General features: G+C 38.0%; 1 long non-coding RNA gene across 1 annotated transcript in view; it reads right to left on the bottom strand.

Moving 5' to 3' along the window:
• Nucleotides 1-2,725: 2,725 nt before the first annotated feature.
• Nucleotides 2,726-20,510, bottom strand: part of LOC145999502 (uncharacterized) — a 30,329-nt gene continuing 12,544 nt past the window's right edge. The window contains exon 3 of the long non-coding RNA XR_014443404.1: nucleotides 2,726-3,008. This is a non-coding gene — a long non-coding RNA (uncharacterized LOC145999502). The remainder of the gene's footprint in view (nucleotides 3,009-20,510) is intronic.

Genomic DNA, 20,510 nt, shown 5'->3' with positions numbered 1-20,510 from the left:
GCATCGTACGCTTCATATCAGAGTATGATCATTTATAAGTTGATTTAAGCAAAATTCTGCATTTTTATTCTCTCGATATACCGTACGGATATCAACATCACATTGTAAAACCCGTTATTAATGTTTCAATGTCATTTGCTGGGAATAAAACAAATATCGTATTACTTTAGATTCGAACATGCAAACGCAAGTATCAAAGTATTTACTTCAGACAGCACTCACGATTTTGAAACGTGGAAAGGTAATCATTTTACGGGAACGTGAAAGTTGGTGTGTTGACAGAATGTAGCTACTGCAATATTTGCATTGACAACTAGGAAGCGATCTCAATGATAATATGGCTGCATGCTTTTCGCTAATAACTGTGATTTTTCAACATATACACAAATACATCGTCGCTCCGGAACAAGAAATTTTCATCTTTGCTGCTTTCAGATTACCAACATACAAAATGGCATGTAATTGAAAAGGTTTTGAAGAAACCTCAGTTTTATATGTAAATAAGGTTGGATCAAATTAGAAAAAAAAACGTTACCTTAAGTTGGCTCGAACTCAGGTTGTCCGCATGCTAGTCCGAGACGATAACCAACACTCCAAACGAGACCACACGAAACGTTTTTGTAAGTAGTCGCACATCATGCTTCTCCGTTTATTGTTAATTGGACATTCACTTGAAAGTTAAAACTTAGCTTTGTCTGTGTGTTTCCACATGCATGTGTGTGACAAGAGTGGTGTGAACGTGTGTTGGATGTTGTTCTAGGTATCATTTTCGTTCAATGCATTAATATAATTGTAAAATATATAACTTAGTGTAATTCACTGAGTAAAAATATAAACCCAGTCCGTCAGGTTCGTTCCCAAACAACATTAAATGAAGGAACGTAACGTGGACCGAGAATTATTCCATGTCGAGAACACGAGACATTACTTCCGACAATCTTCATCCTGTATTTATCTTTGGCATCACTGCTCAATTTGCAGAGATGTATACCCGTGACTGGTATACGAGCCTCAGAATTGCAATGCTGGTTGGGTTGTCTAGTCACAAGGCGCTTGGTGGTCAGACATCGAGGGCTTACTTCAGTGCTTCTTCAATAGGGTCGTTAAAACTCAGAAGTGTCCTTGACTGTACAGGAACCCTTCAATATCGCATAGATGCACATCGGCTTGTGATTGAGTGAAGCGTGATCAGAGAGTCCGCAGTCACCTTCAGTAATTTCCTAATTGCCCTACCCATTCTGGCTATTGTGTAACTGGATTTCCATCCCTTGTTCTCCGGAAAAATGTACATTTGTGAAACAATGTGAAGCACTCTTAACCTTGCAATCTTTAGACATATTCATATGTTAAAAGGAATCTTCTCTTTTACCAGTATAAATCGTTAATACAGTGATGAAAACAACTTTTGTATATTTGAAAACATGATACATATCCAACGCAATCTTGACAGCGATTCTGTGATCCTGTCCTGTAGAAGCATACGTGCTCGAGGAGGCCCAATGACTCTGAAGACCAGAGACGAATGAATGAGCGATGGCTGATGGGATTTCTGACACTCATTATGAAACTGGATTGTTTGGTTTGCATTGTAACAGTGCCACTGTATACTTTACCTCCTTGTTTCCTGTAAAACGCTTCGCCTTTGCTAACTAACAAACTAACTCTCTAGCCTTCTAAAACCCAAAGTTTATGCCTGCAGGAACACCAACATTCCATCTGTCCTTATCCTGGGCAAGATCAATTCAAACTTTTCCATCCTTACCGATTTCCTTTATGTCCACCTCAACCTTATCTCTCCCTCCTTGTCTTTGCCTTCCTACAGGTCTCTTACCATCAAGTTTCCCAACAAGAATTCTGTAAACTCTTCTTTCCTCTCCCAATCGTGCCACGTGGCCTGCCCACCTAAGTTTTCTTGATTTAATCATTCTAATAATATCTGGACATGAATACATATTGTGTAAGTCTACAATACGTAACCTTCTCCACGCATATGTCTTATCATCACTTATAGATTTAAATATTTTCCTAAGGATTTTATTTTCCAGATACTTTTAATTTATATTACTCATTTAATGCATGGGAAGAAGTTTCAAATTGAAAAAAATATTGTCAGGTTTCGAGTTAGGGAGGAGCTATATGAACAAGTCATGTACAAATAATTAGGTTCTCCTTTTTTATCCTACAATTATAGAGCCTCGGATTGTTAATTTGTTTATTTGTTCATCTTTGCTATTTAGTGTCGCTTTTGTGCCACTTTTGGCTATCGGGAATATGAAGATGAGTGATGATATAATGAAATCGGTGAAGGGACTTTCAAAAATTACACCTATGCACAGTCCGCGATTCGAACCCAAAACCCCTGCCATCGTAGAGCGCTGTAGTAACACCTTCGCCACGAGGTCGTCGCGCATCTTCGAGTATTGTATCTATCAGATGGTGAGCGGGAGGCTAGAGACGAATCCCCTCCGATATTAAATAAAATATTTGAAGAAAGTGAAACGTCTGATGCGGGATGTTACTGTAAAGTATTGTACCGTATTAAAAATATTAATGGAACATAGAAAGTACTTTGGATTCTTTGTTGCCGTTAAAATCACTTTCTACTATCTTCTAGGAACAATGAACTTCAACTGAATTTCACAAAGAGAGAGAATGAACTTTTTGATTCCGAAGAAGAATTTATTGTAACAAGAAGAGAACAACTCTCTGGCTCTGCCATCGAAATATCAACCATAAGCGAGCGGAGGGAGCGCAGGTGATGCAATCAGCTGCTTGCCATGCAATCCTGGTCCAGGTCTAGTCGAGTGGATTTAAAACAAAAAAATCATATTTGACACAAAACACAGAAAATATATAAATGACATTACCTTTAGCAGACACATTGCTCACGTGTTCTTCTGACTGAACAGCTTATGAAGATCTTTTACTGGTTGTTGATCATCAATCATCTGCATCACTCCCTACGTTCTCTCATTTCAAAGGACTTAGAAAGGCACCTTCTTAAAATTCTGAAAATAACAAGGTTCAAAAGAACTATTGAGAGAATAATAGTACACACATCAAACGTCCCATACAAATTGCATTATTAAAAACCATATCGTATCAATCCCTAGGATTGTATATTTATTTTATTAAGTCTCTCTGAACGCTTCATGTTGACCAGGGCATTCACTTGTTTTTCTCAGCTGTCTCAAGCCTCTTAGGCATGTTTACAATGCATTGTGTTGTGCCATGCAAACCTCCTGAGCATTCAGGAACAGGTAACACTTCTGGGTTTGGTGTCAGCGGTTTGCATGGTAGCAATTATAATAAACACGATTCGGCGATTCGGCATCGAGGAAGAGCTCGATGGCCAGGGAATATAGAGGTGAGACAAGCTGGGAAGTGACTGGACTTTGGGAATTGAGTTGGTAGAGAGAGGAGGTCAGCAAGGCAGGAGGTCGATAGTGGAAGCACGCTTTGGTCAACAAGTTAGAAGCTTACAGAGGACTTCGCTATTTTCATCCAGCTCAGAGACTTCAGTTAGACAGGTAATTATCCTACACCCAGCCATGATACAGGTTCAACGGTTCACAAAATCCAACGAGTTGCCATTGTCTTTTCAGTAGTTTAATTCCTTTTGTGTAATTTGTACCTTTCGCATGCCAAGCAATAACTCGTCATGTCAATGACGAGTGGTCTCATCAAGAGGATGAATGATGAGTAGTTTACATCACCCCATCAGTTAACTGGTTCAGATCCCTTCATTCTATAGAATGACACGTGGATGGAGGTGCTTAGGGCTTTCATCCATTTTTGCGGAAATGAGATGAAAATTGGTGACACGTGGTGGATTTGCTAGGGCTTCTCATGCATTTTTTCGGAAATGCGATGAGAAAAGAGTTTATTAACCAGTTTAGGATTTATTCCCCACCCCAAATTTTGACACGTAGTGGAGTGCTAGTTCATTACCCACCCCAAAATTTTGCTCATTAGTTTAGTTTTTTTGGTATGTCCTTGCCAAAATTATTTTTGAAAATACATAGGGCTTAAAGTTGTTTTTTTTGCATTAATGGGGGGAGAAGAATTTATATATGCCATGATAGATGTTTAGTCTAACATAAGGATGAATGCGATGAAATTTATCGACCTCGAGTCTGGGTCGGTAATCAGCGAAATGTAAGAATGCGGAGGACCTGCGCCTTAGCTCCGTCGTGGTTACCCGCGTCGGGCTGGCGCTTTGGTATCAGGAGCGTCCGGCATTCCGCGTGGCGGAAGGTTCGATGTCGGATTTTAGGGAGGCCCATTTCATCAAAAATGTGGCCGGCCCAGGGACGTCCGTGGACGATTCCCTATCAATCTGCTCCTGGTAGCTCTGTGGTTCACTCACGAACCCGGTACCATGGTTACGACAAGTTCCCACCTGGGAAATTTTTACCATCCAGAATTTTAAATAAGGAATAAGGAATAGGCATTTAGACTTGAAGATTTCTTGCATTGACAGTGATTTTAGAATTATTTTTTTTACATCATCTTGAATACGAAAATTATTACAACGTTGGTTATGAGGATGCTTGTTTGAGTCAATATTTTGTTATTATTATTAATTGAAATGTCTTAAAAGTTTAATTTAAATTTTGTTTAAAACTGACCGTAACTTGTAAAGGATTTAGAATGCTTGAACTATGACTGCTAAGACTTTTGCAACGAGGATATTACATTTTATACATATATAGTTTTGGGAACGAATAAGGCCCCGAGGACCACTCATTTATATTCTTAATGACTGAAGTCTCCTAGCACCTCATGAAGGGAGCTTAGAGTAAGGAGATAGTCAAGTTTATACGAGATAGTCACTTGCCTTATGTTTACTTAACTTACGCATACATTGCCTGAAAATTTTAATTCATGTTAATATGTAAAGAAACAAAACGCCAATTATATTCCTCGACACGCATGTACAAGGTTCGTACCGTGATTTAGGGTATAAACCGCTCGATTAATTAAAAGTTCTAGTTGAGAAGTAATAGATGTATAATTAGGCTGCAGTGACGAGAGATGTCCGTTCACAGGTAAGCAGTAGTGACGAGAATGAATCCGTACACAGATATACATATACTTATATGCTTTAAGCAAAGTTAGGCACAGCCAACTTATTTTGAATAACTAGAAGAGAATTAGGAGAGCATCACACGGCGTGGACGTTTCTCACATATTAACGAGATTTTTTTTGTTAGTATATATTTATATTTTTTTTTCTCCTGTCCGAAACAATGTTTCGTTTGACAGTTGAATATTTATCCTTAGCACGTTGTAGCTTCGAATGTTAAAAACTTTAAAATGTAGTTTGTTTTAAATTTTAAAATATAAATATTAATATTCTGCTCCAAGTTACGGTATTTATTAAGGTGAAACAGGTCTAATATTTTAAATCCACTCGCGTGACATAATAATAATTTATAATAAAATGGCACTAATAATATTAAAGAATAAAAGCAGACTTATTATTTAATAATGTGCTTTAGGCACAAAAGTTTTTTTTGCAGTATGTAATAATACTCGCTCAGCGAATACATCACTAGAATTTTATAGTTACTCTTCAGAAGAAGGTATATGATTTATATTAGCAAAGTTTATTTTAAGCGCCAGTTATGAGAATATTTATATTATATGAATATGTAGACGTCGACGTCAAGATTTTATTGCGCTCCAGTTACAAGTATTTTCCTTCGGATATTGGATAGCTACCGATAATCCTGGAAATCCATTCTGCCATCGCAGAATGATTATGATTAAACCACAACGGTTTTAGTTTTTAACTTTGCCACAATAATATGCTAAGCATATTTTAGAATGAGTAGAGAGAATTAAATATTCTTCAAGTTTTAGTGATGTTAGTATTTTAATGCATTTAAAGATCGCATAAATAATAATTATTATTTTTCAGGTAGTCAGGAGTAAATCAGACTCAATTTTTTCCTTTACCTTGTACCTCAGTACGGTTCAATTGATGTTAAGTATTTAAGAATAGAAATAACACCTGAAAGTAGATAAGAGAAGTTTGCAGTAAAATTTAAAATAACATAAGTTAAACAGTGCTAATAAATTTAGAGAATAAATGAATTATATTAAATAAATAAATCACGCAGATAAATTGAGCCTAGAGTCAGAAATAATTAAAAGTTGAGTTAAAATACCTACTATTTAGACTAGGCAGGCTTAAAGTACGTATTAGCTTTGAAGAACTGTTTGTTTTGATTGCCTAAGCAACATGAAAATCATTGCGATTTTAGTTATTTTAAACGGATTTCTTCCATACGTAAAAGCTTTTAATTTTATTTATCTGTTGAACAAGTCCTTTGACTATCCTTATAATATAATTACAATTTTATTATTAACAACATTTATTATTAGTATTTTTATAATTTTCATAATCTGTTATTTTCAATGTCAACGCAAGAAATCTATTACTTTTGACCATGAGTGTACCAACGAATTACCGTTAAGCAAACTTAATAATGATCCACCGTCCATTGATCAGATTTACGACGATGTTGCACCGATTGTTGAAGTGGTACCATTAAAAATGAGTCACCCGCCAATTCCCCCTCCACTCTCTCAGTCCATTATTATTCCACATATTGTACAAAAAGAAGTTCAAGACGCATCCAGAAATAGTTTAGTCACTAAAGACGACAATATAGATTTGCCGAAGAATATTTTATCCGTTAAAGATAGAGTTCAGATATTTGCCGTAAGCAAGGGTCCTAATTTTGTTCAAAACAGTCGCAAAATGGAAAGTGAATTGCCTATTTCACCCTGTGTTCAGCCAGTTGTAAAAGTTAAAGAGTTATTTGCGAATCAGTCACCAGTAAAAGTCGAGAAAGTTTCAAGTGTTACTTTAAAAGCAGAAAGTAATCCAAATTTTCAGGTTCCCGAACCTGTTGTATTGTTTACAGACCATATTTTCTACGACCTCATGTTCGCCTAGAATTTTATATTCATTACGATTTAAATTTTAAGCATAATTCATTTTTTACGTTTGATTGTATCTTATGCAAGGTTTATTAGTCATTTAGTTTGCTAACAGCTTCCCAACTGTTGTTATTTTACCAGCACGGAAGTGTTCAAGTAACACGCTGTCGTAAGCGCAACGAAGTTTTCTTTCTTTCCATCCAATTTATTACGTCATTTCAAAGACCTTGACTTTATTTTGAACTCCCGCAGCGCTTACTAGACTTTGTTCGTAGTAAGTTAAAGTTTTGTAAACAGTTACGCGTCATTCAATGTATCAGCGAACCATCGCCTTGCATTTTCTTTCTCCGTTCCTATGCCCGCTGCTCGAAGCAGCGACCTTTTCCCCTCCACCTCTCCGACGGCACCCGAACGTACCCGAAGTCGCCGATCACGGCAGCGAACTTGCCAGAGCTTTCGTTGTCGCCATAGAGAAATTTTCAGTTACGTCCAGCGACCACAAATGCAACCTTGCACAATTTAGAATGTCTCGTATCAGCAAATTCCTTTTCTGCACTCAAGCTCTCTCCCGAGTACTTTGAGCACGTTAGAAGCTCAGAAACACTTACCACAGGCTTTGCATATTTTTTTTTTTTTTTTTGCATTAGTGGCGTTCGTTCAGTAAAATTTTAGGGAATCAGTTTAGTTACGCATATAGCCATCAGAATTTGATTTTTACATTAGAAGTTCATGTAACCAATGTTAGGGATATTTTGTTCTATATAGATAAATTTTTCCGTAAAACGTCACATTTATGCACTTCAGACTAATCACGACCAATAATTTTACAAAAGGAACAACAAGACGAATTTTTTGCGTTTTTCTCGCAAAATTTTCCCGTTTTTCATAGAGATATTTATAGTAAGTTCAATTTTGGGAAATCGACGTACAGTTGGTTTAAATCAGGATAAAGATAAACGAAAATTTTGATAAAATCAGGGAAATTTCTACAAAAGGGCAATTTTAGCACTTAGAGTAATCAAGATTATTAGCAACATGCCAGGCTAAGCCTCGGTGATTGGCACAGGCATGTGCAGCAAAAGTCGCCACGGCATCGTTAGCCTTTCCAAATTTAAACAGTGTGGTTTACCACAGATGTTATAATTTGAGACATTATTATTATTATTAGTTAGTTTTAGGAAAATTTAGCTCACTTACCCAATTTGCACCTTATTCGACAATGCAGCAATGAAATTCATTACTTCTTACTGATTAACTTCATGTTAATGTTAGTACAGTAGGTAATAACTATTAATTTGTATTTATATTGTAATATATTGCATAACTATTCTCTATCTATTTTGTTGAAACATACCTAAGGGATTGACACACCATTCTTATATGGGTCAAGTATACCTTTCCGCGGCGGGTCTGTTTGCACGACCAAGTGATTTGAGGTATACGGCGGACTCAAGAAGTTTTGAGTGGTTAAATTTCTTTTGTTTAAAGAAAATTTGAAATTGAGAAAGTTTTATTATTTTTATTGTGTTTCAAATTTGAATATCACCTTTTTAATTCCCTGATGCCATATTTTGTTACCACCTGGAGTTTCAACGAAACTCAGAAGTAGCATTTATTGAAATTTTGTCTTACATTGCATATTAATGAACCACGGCAAATTGCACCGGCTTATCGTTTATTAGGAGGCCATTAGAGGTTTGTCAAAGCAACTTTTAGCACTCTAATGGCTTGCTTTGCGCAACTCACATTTTATATATTTATTTTTAGGGTTCACACCATAATAAATTTTTTTGAATTTAAACAGAATTTAGAACATGCTTGCAACACTTATTTTTGTTTATTAATTCTACATTTTGTAATTTTGAAGTGAAATCTATTACTGACAATAAATTATTCCAGTTTATTAGAACACGCAATGGTATTTTAATATCAGGTTCAGGTCAATTTATTGTTATTCAGAATTTGAATAATAATTTGAACACGCACAGATCAATTCAGCTTAACGAAGGGGAATCTATATTTTTTAATTATCAGGATTTTTCGCAAATTATTGTGGATCAACAAATTTTACACACAAGAATTTTAGCTTTCGAACAAGTCAAAATGCAGGAAATTGAGTTACTACCTAATATTCCCAAGAATTTATCTGATTTCACTATTCCCCAATGGACTTCGCTTGAACTTGCTTTAAAGCAACTTAATCAATCAATTAGTAAAAACATTTCATTTCAGGAATTAGTTCTAAACCCGTTGCCCATGTCTATATTAGTTTTTGTTATTTGGAATGTGTTATTAACCGCAACCGTAGGATATTATTTTTATAAGCATCATCAGCTTGCGAAACAGATTCATTTAGAGCAGAGCAGTAATAATTAATAGGTTAAGGCAACACATTAATCATGGACTTTAATATTTTAATTACGGTTGGATATTTTATTTAAATTTTCCTTATTTATTTTCAAAGAGTTATGGCAATTATTTTATTTATTTATTTTAATCATATTTTATTTTGATGAGACAATTTAATTTGATTTTAAAGAAAAGGCAGTGGAAATTAGTTGGTTTTGTGTACATGCATACTTGAATTATATATACCCATCCTATTGCAATTTCCTTTCTTTGTCATAATTTTTCCTTTTAACCTAACCTGTCTATACGGAGCACCATGGACAAGCAATGCCTACACCATCCATGGGCATTTTTCGTGACGGACATCCGCAGGCAGTCTATTACCAGGCAGAAAGACTGATTACCATTCTACGAGGGAGACATGCAGATATTTTAAGTACTATTTCAAGAAGAGACTCGTCACCACCATTCTACGAGGGAGACATGCAGACATTTCTACTTATTACTGCACGGAGACTACCTTTTACAGGAAGGATGTAGTCAACCATACATTTCCCAGTATAGCGGACTATACATTATCAACAACAACTAGTGACGGAGCTAGATAAAATTTCCCTCCACACTGTTCGCAGTTCAAACAACAACTTTTCCCCATCTCCCAAGTTCTACGGGTAATTTACTACATTTTTACATTGCCCCAATGCAGTCAAGACGACAAGCAATCCAGAAAGAAGAGGAAGCAGAGAAAACATACATTCTACAAACAGCAGTTCTGGTCACAAACAATAATTACAGAATTGTGCTACAGTGTTTCCACACATACACATGCGAGCTCCTATCATGTGTATCTATTTGGTCATTTAACATGCATTATGGGAAACAATACTTTTCCATAGCCCTTATATACATTTTCAGTTTTGTGTCATGCATAAGAACTAGTTTTATATGCATGCAAGTTTACATCATATTACAAGGAAGCGACAAGCACCAGTGGTGTTAATTGACCAGTGTAATTAGTGCATAATTTTTTTTTCTCAAGATGAAATTTTGCACTTTGAATAATAAACGGACAGGCAAGCAATAAATAACATAATTACAGCACTTTCGAACATTTTAGAAAGCATGCTTTAGCGACAATATTTTATGCATATGTTTATAGCAGGCAGTTATTATTGTGATATATTTTTTCTTTCTTCTCACCAACATGGAATGTTAAAAGCGACACATTTGTTCGCAGAACATTTTTATAACTCAAGCACATAGTTTTGTCACTTGCAAGATTAATAATTTTTGTGTGCAGTCATACAAAGGTAATCACCAAGCCACATATGTGTATACAGTGTACAGTTTAAACGTAGAAAAGAAAATTGAACGCTATAATTAAGTTTTACCAGCGACAGTTTTCAGTGTAACTCACTATATGCATTTGAATATTGTATAATAATACATTGGAATGTGCAACACAGCCATGCAAGTTTATATATTTGGCGATGTTAGGAGTGCAGTGCTACGTAGTTCGTAAAACATACGCACTTTGTTATGATCAGGTTTTTACACGGACAAAACAGTGAGAAGTGACAATGTTTTACATGCTTACTTACGTGTACTTACTTGTGCACCTTTTTAAGGTTTTTTATCTATTTGAAGAGTCTATATTGAGTGGCAATATAAACAAACATTGTGAATTCCGTTCTATCTTGCAAAGACGCTCCGCTCCAGCCGTTGGCTTCGCGGAACACACAGAGTCGTTACCGCGTGGCGAGGCATCACAGACTCTTGACTAGGAGCAAATGGATGAGCAATTGTACATAATACACATTACGTACGCACAAAATGTGATACATTAAGAGTTTTTTCGCTTAACGACACGAACTTTTGTGATTTCTAGTCCTATAATAGTATATATTATTGTTTTTTACATCGTATAAACATACGAATTTGTTAGTATTAAGGGTATTATTCATTATAAAGTTTAGGGAATGAAAATTTTCATTCCTTCAGGATGCAGTAAACAAGAGTTCTGTTATGGTGGATTTCGTTTGTATATTTGGGTTTTTTAAGAAAATATATGGAATTGGCGAACCTGAGTCATGTCAAGCTTTGCGATTTGACTTTTAAATTTTCAAAGGAGAAAATTTTTCCTAGAAGGCGCGAACGTATCAATCCCTAGGATTGTATGTTTATTTTATTAAGTCTCTCTGAACGCTTCATGTTGACCAGGGCATTCACTTGTTTTTCTCAGCTGTCTCAAGCCTCTTAGGCATGTTTACAATGCATTGTGTTGTGCCATGCAAACCTCCTGAGCATTCAGGAACAGGTAACACTTCTGGGTTTGGTGTCAGCGGTTTGCATGGTAGCAATTATAATAAACACGATTCGGCGATTCGGCATCGAGGAAGAGCTCGATGGCCAGGGAATATAGAGGTGAGACAAGCTGGGAAGTGACTGGACTTTGGGAATTGAGTTGGTAGAGAGAGGAGGTCAGCAAGGCAGGAGGTCGATAGTGGAAGCACGCTTTGGTCAACAAGTTAGAAGCTTACAGAGGACTTCGCTATTTTCATCCAGCTCAGAGACTTCAGTTAGACAGGTAATTATCCTACACCCAGCCATGATACAGGTTCAACGGTTCACAAAATCCAACGAGTTGCCATTGTCTTTTCAGTAGTTTAATTCCTTTTGTGTAATTTGTACCTTTCGCATGCCAAGCAATAACTCGTCATGTCAATGACGAGTGGTCTCATCAAGAGGATGAATGATGAGTAGTTTACATCACCCCATCAGTTAACTGGTTCAGATCCCTTCATTCTATAGAATGACACGATATAGCAATATGGAGGGAGGGAGTAGTAGTGGCTTCAGTTCGGTCATAGCTTGCCTGTCTGTACCTCCGTGGATTGAGTCAAGGAGTTGAAGCCCACCTCCGCGGTGGAGTGGTTAGCACAGCCCGCTACGACGGGAGGAATCTCGGGTTCGAATCCCGGCCTGGGTTTGGGTATTCCCTGTGAATGTCCATAAATTTCATCCATCACTCATTAGCATCGTTACTATTAGCCAAAAGTGGCAGAAAAGCGAAAAAATACATCAATCAATCAATCAAATCTGGGAGTTTGAAACATTAATTCTTGAACCGAAATTCAATGTTGAATCAAAATGAGGAGAAACGAAATTCAGGGTTGCATAACATCAATTGTGATCCATTATTTTATGACTGTAATTATGACGTTGGATTGACGTAACTTTCTAATCACTTCATAAACATGTTTACTCTTTGGAAATACCTTTCCTTCCAAATGTGACCAATACATTCTTATGAGAGGGAGGAAAATCAGCTCGGTCAGGGATGGAAATTTACCCTTGTTGCCAAGGACACTTAGGTCCAGGGGACTGAATCCTTGATATCCCTGTGAATTCCAAACTAGTCTAATGAGAAAATGTCCATAAAATTTCTTTCAACTTTAATTTATTGTCTGACCCATCAAACGCCTCTCTACCATTCATTTCCAACCATCCTTCTCAATTCTCTTTGGATCCATCCCAACATTGTATTTCCACTTGGCCTTCCTACGGGTCTCTTACCATCAGGTTTCCTTGCAAGGTTCTATCCTTTCCCATGTGTACCACAATGGCCGTCCATCGCGTAAATATTTTTATAATATTAAGAGATGGAAACATATTATGCAGTGTACTCATTTATTATAGGTTGTGTAAGGGATTCATTTCCGACAACTCTTAATTTATGATACTTTGACAAAGTTTCACTAACTTATAGTCCTACAGTAGCCATACTATTAACAAAATTAATATAAGTTTCATTACGTGATATTTGACAAAACGATTCATCTGCGCTATCACTGACTGTCTTTTTTCGAGTATGGTTAATACTTTATTCAAACAATCTGGATTGTCAGTAAAATCATCCCAATTCAACAGAGCTAGAAATAAAGAAAATAGAACCATGAAATAGTTGAGGAAACTAGACATTCATAAAATGAATTAAACCATAATTTGTTTGTGACCTGCTTGTTACAGAAAATATAAAAAAGCAAGGATCTGGTGCTATTGTGTATTCGATTGTCTTTTGTTTTTGATCACGTGATGTTCTCTGCTCGGGTAGAGAAGGCTCCACCTGCAAAGGAGTTCTTCCTTCATGAGCAGCCGAAGAGTGCACACATAGGTTGGTTCGTCTATTTCCTTATTTCCTTTGTATTAGTTTATAGAGACAAGTAGATTAAACTTATACCTTGGTTGTCCATTGATAAATAATGTTCATGTCTTGTAATTGCATTCTAAGTGTGTGTGTATGTGTGTGTCCTGCTATATCCTGCTGTAGAGCCTTGCTGAACTTATTTGTATTTTGTCTTAACCGCTACGCAAGTAAAGTAGCGGTGTGGAGGCTTCATCTTGGAATTTGGCGGAAGATCGGAAGAGTGAGGCAGTAGACAGAAGCTTCGAAAGCCTGTAATATGTTCTATTTCCATAGGTACAGTGTGTCTCAAAATTCTTAGGACAACGACATTTTAAACTAGGCAACACAATTTACGCAAGGCGTTAGTGGGTTGCGTGTAGAGTTAGGCTCAATTTCAGGGTTGCCACATGTACAATATATATTTATGAAATACGGGGAAAGAAACAAAGACAAGTATTATTGTATAAAATTATAAAAATGTCACTAGTATATTGCAAATGACAAAATTCTTTCTGATATAAAAAATAGGTTTTCTAGTATATCATCGCTGATGAGTTTACAGAAAGGAAAAAAGGTGAAAGGAAACGAAAGGTGACAAAGGAGAGGAGAAAGAGAAAGCAAATGGAGAAGAGAAAAAGTAGATGTGAGAAGAAAGAGAGGATAGACGAGGAGAGGAGAAGTAGTGAGAAGAAAGGAAAAAGATTCGAGGAGAGATGAGGAAAATAGAGCAAAGAAGAGAGGAGAGGAGGAAAACGAGAGAAGAGGAGGGGAGGAGACGAGAAGAGGGGAGTGGAGAGTAGACTAAAAGAGAGAAAAAGAGAAGAACGAAAAGAAGAGGAGAGGAGGAGAAGAGTTCAGTGGAGTCGGAAATCGAAGACAGGAGAGGAGATTAGAGGAGTGGAGAAGAGTGAGATGGAAACAAGATGCGAGCAAAGTAGGGAAGGTGATATGAGATAAAACAGAGAAGAAGGAAGTGAAAGAAAAAGAATGAGAAGAATAAGAGAAGAACAGAAGGGATTGGAGATGAGAGGAAAGAAGAGGTAGTCACAGAAAATATCATCTCGGCTTCAAGAGTTGATGCATTGATCAAATTATCGACATGAAACATATTGAAATGTACTCATATTAGAGAATGTATTAGATCGGTGGGAAATGCCTTTTGGCTGAGTTCAGAGCAAGATAACTTTTCCCGCGTAAAATCTTTGATTTTACCTGCGATTATATCATTGAAGCACAAATGTAATTTTAATATTTATAAGAATTATCCAATTTTTCTCCCCTTCTCGGTTCGTTGAAATGGAGATTTTGTAATTTAATAGTTCCGTCCTCCCATAGTTAATTCCAATCTGAATCATTCCGTTTCACACGGCGTGGACAATGAACACAATAGGATAAGTCTAAAACATGCGGAAAATGTTCTGCCACCGAAGGGGTTTGAATCTATGACCATCAAGCTAACAATCCTTAACGATAACCACTACCCTACAAGGTTTCGCTCCTGAAAGCAGGTAGAAGGAGCTGCCCAATGGAGATGCAACTCTTCTTCCTACATGTAATGTGCAAAGAATACTTATTTGTAACAAAGCAAACGAATTTACGCGTATTACGAATCGGCTAAAACATTTAATGGAGAATTGTCCATGATGAAAACTTTTCAGTCGATATTTGTAGAGGTGTATCTTTGCATTGAACACGAGTGGGAAAATGGGTAAAATTAGTGTGTCCTGAATTGCCACAACATAAATAGTGATTTCATTAATATTTGTCAATGTCTTTGAAGCAGTATACAATTATCGTTAGAGTATCATAATTCACGATCTTATACATGAAAATCTCCCTTTGAACGTGTGCCAATTCATTTCTCTTATATATATATAAATTCCAGATGCAGAACAATGTAACCACTTTACTCTGCTATTACAAATAATGTCACCATGCTCTTCATTAATAAAAAGATAATTAAAATAAAAGAGAACACCTTGTAAGGAGAATCGAACCCGAGACCACTGGCAACCCATTCGAGAACTCTAACCACTACACCACGCTCTTTCCTTCCGTTTAACACCAATTTTTAAGTATTCTGGACCTCCAATATTGTAATTGTCGTTGTGTATACATGTAGTTGAACTCTTACATTACATTTTAATTGCTCTCTTTCAGTATATAAGCTATCTTCGAGAAATAATGCGTAGTCTCGTATCCAGAACAGTCTTATGAAATGTATTTGCTGTTGCGTAAGGTAACACGAAATAATTACACCGCTTGCAACTGCCAAATTTGCGAAACGTAATACGTAAACAGGCGGAAAATTGTATTCATAAAATCACATCACATTCGTTAGTGTTAGTCAGAAGAAGCTGACCAATGTAAAATGTAGATGCAGACTTTTCTCGACATGAGACTGCGCACTTCTTCTTTTGCAGTATCACAGGAAGATAACATCGTCTTGCAGTGTTCAAGCCTCTAGATATATTACATTAATAATGACTAATCACAATAATAAATTAGAGGAAATAACTCGGATTTTCACAACTACCAATATTCCCGTTTTTCTTCATCTCTTCGAAAGTTATTCCTGGAAGATAGCTGCTATAAAACAAGAAATCAATTCCAAACATAAGAAACAGTTCAACTACATGTATACCCAACTACAGTTACAATATTTGAGGTACAGAATACTTAAAAATTGTTGTTACAACGGAAGAAAAGGGCGTGGTGTAGTGGTTAGAGTCCTCGATTGGGCTGCCAGTGGTCCGAGGTTCGATCCTCCTTACGAGGTGTTCTCTTTTTTTTTTAATTCTCATTTTATTAATGAACAGCATGGTGATATTATTTGTAATAGCAGAGTAAAGTGTTTACATTAGGGATATTTTCATGTATAAGATCGTGAATTATGATACTCTAACGATAATTGTGTACCGGTTCAAAGACATTGACAAATATTAATGAAATAACTATTTATATTTGTGGCAAATTAAGGACACACTAATTTTACCCATTTTCCTACTCGAGTTCAATGCAAAGATACCTCCACAAATATCGACTGAAAAATTTAATCATGTGCAATTCTACATTAAATGTTTTCGTCGATTCGTACTACGCGTACCTTCGTTTGCTTTGTTACAAACAAGTATTCCTTGCACATTACGTGTAGGAGGAAGAGTTGCATCTCCAATTAACATTGGGCAGCTTTTTCCACCTGCTTTCAGGAGCGAAACCTTGTAGGGTAGTGTTTATCGTTAAGGATTGTTAGCCTGATGGTCGTAGGTTCAAACCCTTCCGGTGGCAGAAATATTTCGAAAGTTTCGGACATAGCCCATTGTGTTTATTATCCAGGCCGTGTGAAACGGTATGATTTAGTTTGGAATTAACGATGAGGGGAGGGGAAATATTAAATTACCAAATCTCCATTCCAACAAACCGAGAAGTGGATAAAAATTGCATAATTCATATAAATATTAAAATTACATTCTTGTTTTTAGTAATATAATCGCATCTAAAATCAAAGATCTTACGTGAAAGATTTTATCTTGCTCTGAACTCAGCCAAAAGGCATTTCGCATCGATCTAATACATTCTCCAATACATTTCAAAATGTTATTGAATGTTTCATGTCTATAATTTTATCAATTCTTGACGGCGAGACGATATTTTCTGCAACTACCTCTTCTCTCCTCTCGTCTCCAGTACCATCTGTTCTTCTCTTCTCCTTCTCCTCTGCTTTTATCTTATATCGCCTTTCCTACTTTTCTCGCATCTTGTATCCATCCCACTCTTCTCCACTTATATCCTCTCCTGTCTTCAATTTCCGACTCCACTGCACTCTTCTCCTCTTCTCTTCGTTCTTCTCTTTTCTGTCTTTTACTCTACTCTCCACTCCCTTCTTCTCGTTTCCTTCTCTCCTCTCCTCTCCAAACTCCCTTTCTCCTCTTCTCTCATCTCTTTTTCCTCCTCGTATCTCCTCTTGCTCCATTTTCCTCATCTCTCCTTCAATATTTTTCCTTTCTCCTCATTACTTCTCCTATCCGCTTCTGTCCTCTATTTTCTTCCCTCCTTTACTTTTCCTCTTCCCCTCTCTCTCTTCTCCCCTCCTTTGTACTCTTCCGTTTCCTCTCTCCACTTTTCTATGTGTAGACTCATCAGTAATGAAGTACTAGAAAATCGATTTTCTTTTTTTCAGAAAGTATTTCTCATGTGCAACAAATGTAATACTAATATTTTTATCTAGTTTTATACAATACAGGGTGGGCCAAAAGTCAGGTGACAGCATTGTCATAGGAAAGGCTGGTGTGTTGGAGGTCCACTTTGACCATATATGATGTTTGGGGGGAGGGGCAATCCCAAAAACACATATGAGAACCCCGGGGGGCCATCTCCGGATCCGCCATCTTTAACGCAACTTATGATTTCCAATTATTTTCTCGTCAGGTGTTCAATGCCGCAAACCGTTTTGTCCTATCGTGAACCTTTTCCTAATTATGGCCTGTTTTATCTTTGCAGGTATAACCGACTGAATAATGGTGCTGACGACCGAAGAACGTGTGGAGATCATCCTCATGTGTGGAAATCGGAGCTCGCGTGTGGTGGCTGCAAAATTTAATGAAATAAACCCCGATAGGGAGCCCATTTCCCACAATGGTGTGGCCAAACTTATCAGCAGATTCCGAAATACGGGATCTGTGGCCGATAAAGCACGCAGTGGTCGCCCGAAAACGTCAACAGATGAGGCAACCACTGACGCTGTCCTCGCATCCTTCTCCAAAAGCCCCCAACGTAGCACCAGACGTATCGCCCTTGAATCTGGAGTTAGCCGAACGTCCATAATGAGGATACTTGCCGTTAACAAGTGGCACCCATACAGAATTCAGATGTACCAGCATCTGACAGAGGACGATCCTGACCGTCGGGTACAGTTTTCCGAATGGGCGACGGAGGAACTGGAGACCAACCCGGATCTCCCCTTGCAGGTGTTGTTCTCCGATGAGGCACTTTTTACGTAAACGGAGAAGTGAACAAATAAAATCACCGTTACTGGAGTGACAACAAATCACACTGGATTGGTGCATCGCGGATCGTTGGTTCCGAGAAAGTTATGGTATGGTGTGATATTTTTGGCACGAGGATCATTGGCCAATTTTCATCTTCGGCACGCTGAATGCCGACCACTACCAACGACTGCTGGATGAGGAGATTTTACCGTCGGTTTTGTCGAAGGACGGTTCATATCCAACGTTCTTCCGACAGGATGGAACCCCTCCCCACTACGGACAATGTGTACGGGACTACCTGGACCAGCAGTTCCCTGGGAAGTGGATCGGGCGTCGGGGACCGGTAGAATGGGCACCACGGTCACCAGACCTCACGCCTCTCGACTTCTACCTGTAGGGCCACCTCAAGGCCATGGTTTACGCCGTGAAAATCCAGAATTTACAGCATCTGGTGCAGTGGATTGCGAATGCCTGTGCTGCTGTGCGTCCGGAGACACTGCTGGCTGTGCATGAGGACTGGAAGAGGCGTGTGGCACAAACCATTGTGCACGAGGGTGGTCATTTCGAGCATGTGTTGTGAGGAGACACAAAGGGGGAAAGACAGGCCATAATTAGGAAAAGGTTCACGATAGGACAAAACGGTTTGCGGCATTGAACTCCTGACGAGAAAACAATTGGAAATCGTATATCACATACCTATGGTTCCATTTAAGAAACCTAAGTTGCGTTCAAGATGGCGGATTCCAAGATGGCGTCCTTGGGTTTGCCCCACCCCTCAAACATCACACGTGGCCAAAGTGGACCTCCAACACACCAGCCTTTCCTATGACAATGCTGTCACCTGACATTTGGCCCACCCTGTGGTATTTAGATTTATTTATTTCGCGTATTTCATAAATATATATTATGGCATTCATGAAATTGAGCCTAACTCTACACGCAACGCACCAACGCCTTGTGTAAATTGGGTTGCCTAGTTTAAAATGTCGTTGTACTAAAACTTTTGAGAGACACTGTACATTACTGTAGCTATTGTGTTGTCTTACGGCAGATGACTTACATCTGGAAAGGGCAGTAGAGAGCAAGGAAGCGACCAATCCAGCGCGATAAAAAACGCAGCAACCTGTAGAACGAAGTAAACATAGTACGTCCTCTTGCGACGTCGTAACTCTCAGCGCCACCGCTGTTGTCTAGTTGCTCTGCGGCGTGCTCCCCACTTCCCTTGCCAACATGCAGGGCGCCCGCTGTAAGACCAGACAAGGGCTATAGCACTTTGTCTTGGTACTGGCACGTGCTTACTTTCTAGGACCACATTTGATCAGATGATTGTCTGAAATTGAAGGGCAGTGGATCGTATGATGATCAATTAAATCGCGGGTAGAGGTCCTCTTATCAAGCCCGTCTGATATAGTCGCTCATTATCTAAATATTAACTTTTCCAGTATATGTAAATCATAGGCTCAGGCAGACCGCAATTCGGCTGTTGTCAAGAAATTGAAGAGTACAGGCGATGACATTTTATAAATTCTTAATAACTTGAACGTAAAAAAGGCGACAGGTTCGGATAACATTCCCAATAGCGTTTTAGTGGTGTTGGCCCCACTCATAATAAACACGTCCTTCCAATGTGACCAGTTTCCAAAAGCTGAAAGCACTCCAAAATAACTCCAATTCATAAATCTGGATCTCCTGCTCTACGTGGAAATACAGACCGATTTCCTTAACCTCAACATTAAGCCGATTTATGGAGAAATTAATATACGAGGGCCGTTCAAGTCAATCGGCGACTTTTATTTTTTCCAGATTTAAATAGACGCCTAGGCTGAAGGTTTTGTATGCAGTAGGAACTGGCAACTGTGTGCTGTTACTGGTAGGCGGCGCTCATTTCCCGCGCTTCTGCATAGACCGTTATTCAAGATGCCGGACAACAGTGTGAACGTCTACATGGAACAGCGTGTTGTGATGAAGTTTTTAGTGAACGACGACAGAAAACCTGCTGAAATTTACAGAAGACTTCAGGCTCAGTACGGTGA

Source organism: Lepisma saccharinum, chromosome 15 (genome assembly GCF_977018435.1).
Source record: "Lepisma saccharinum chromosome 15, izLepSacc3.1, whole genome shotgun sequence".
Taxonomy (NCBI): domain Eukaryota; kingdom Metazoa; phylum Arthropoda; class Insecta; order Zygentoma; family Lepismatidae; genus Lepisma; species Lepisma saccharinum.
The sequence above is the reverse complement of the archived record's forward strand: the minus strand, read 5'-3'. Positions and strand labels throughout refer to the sequence as shown.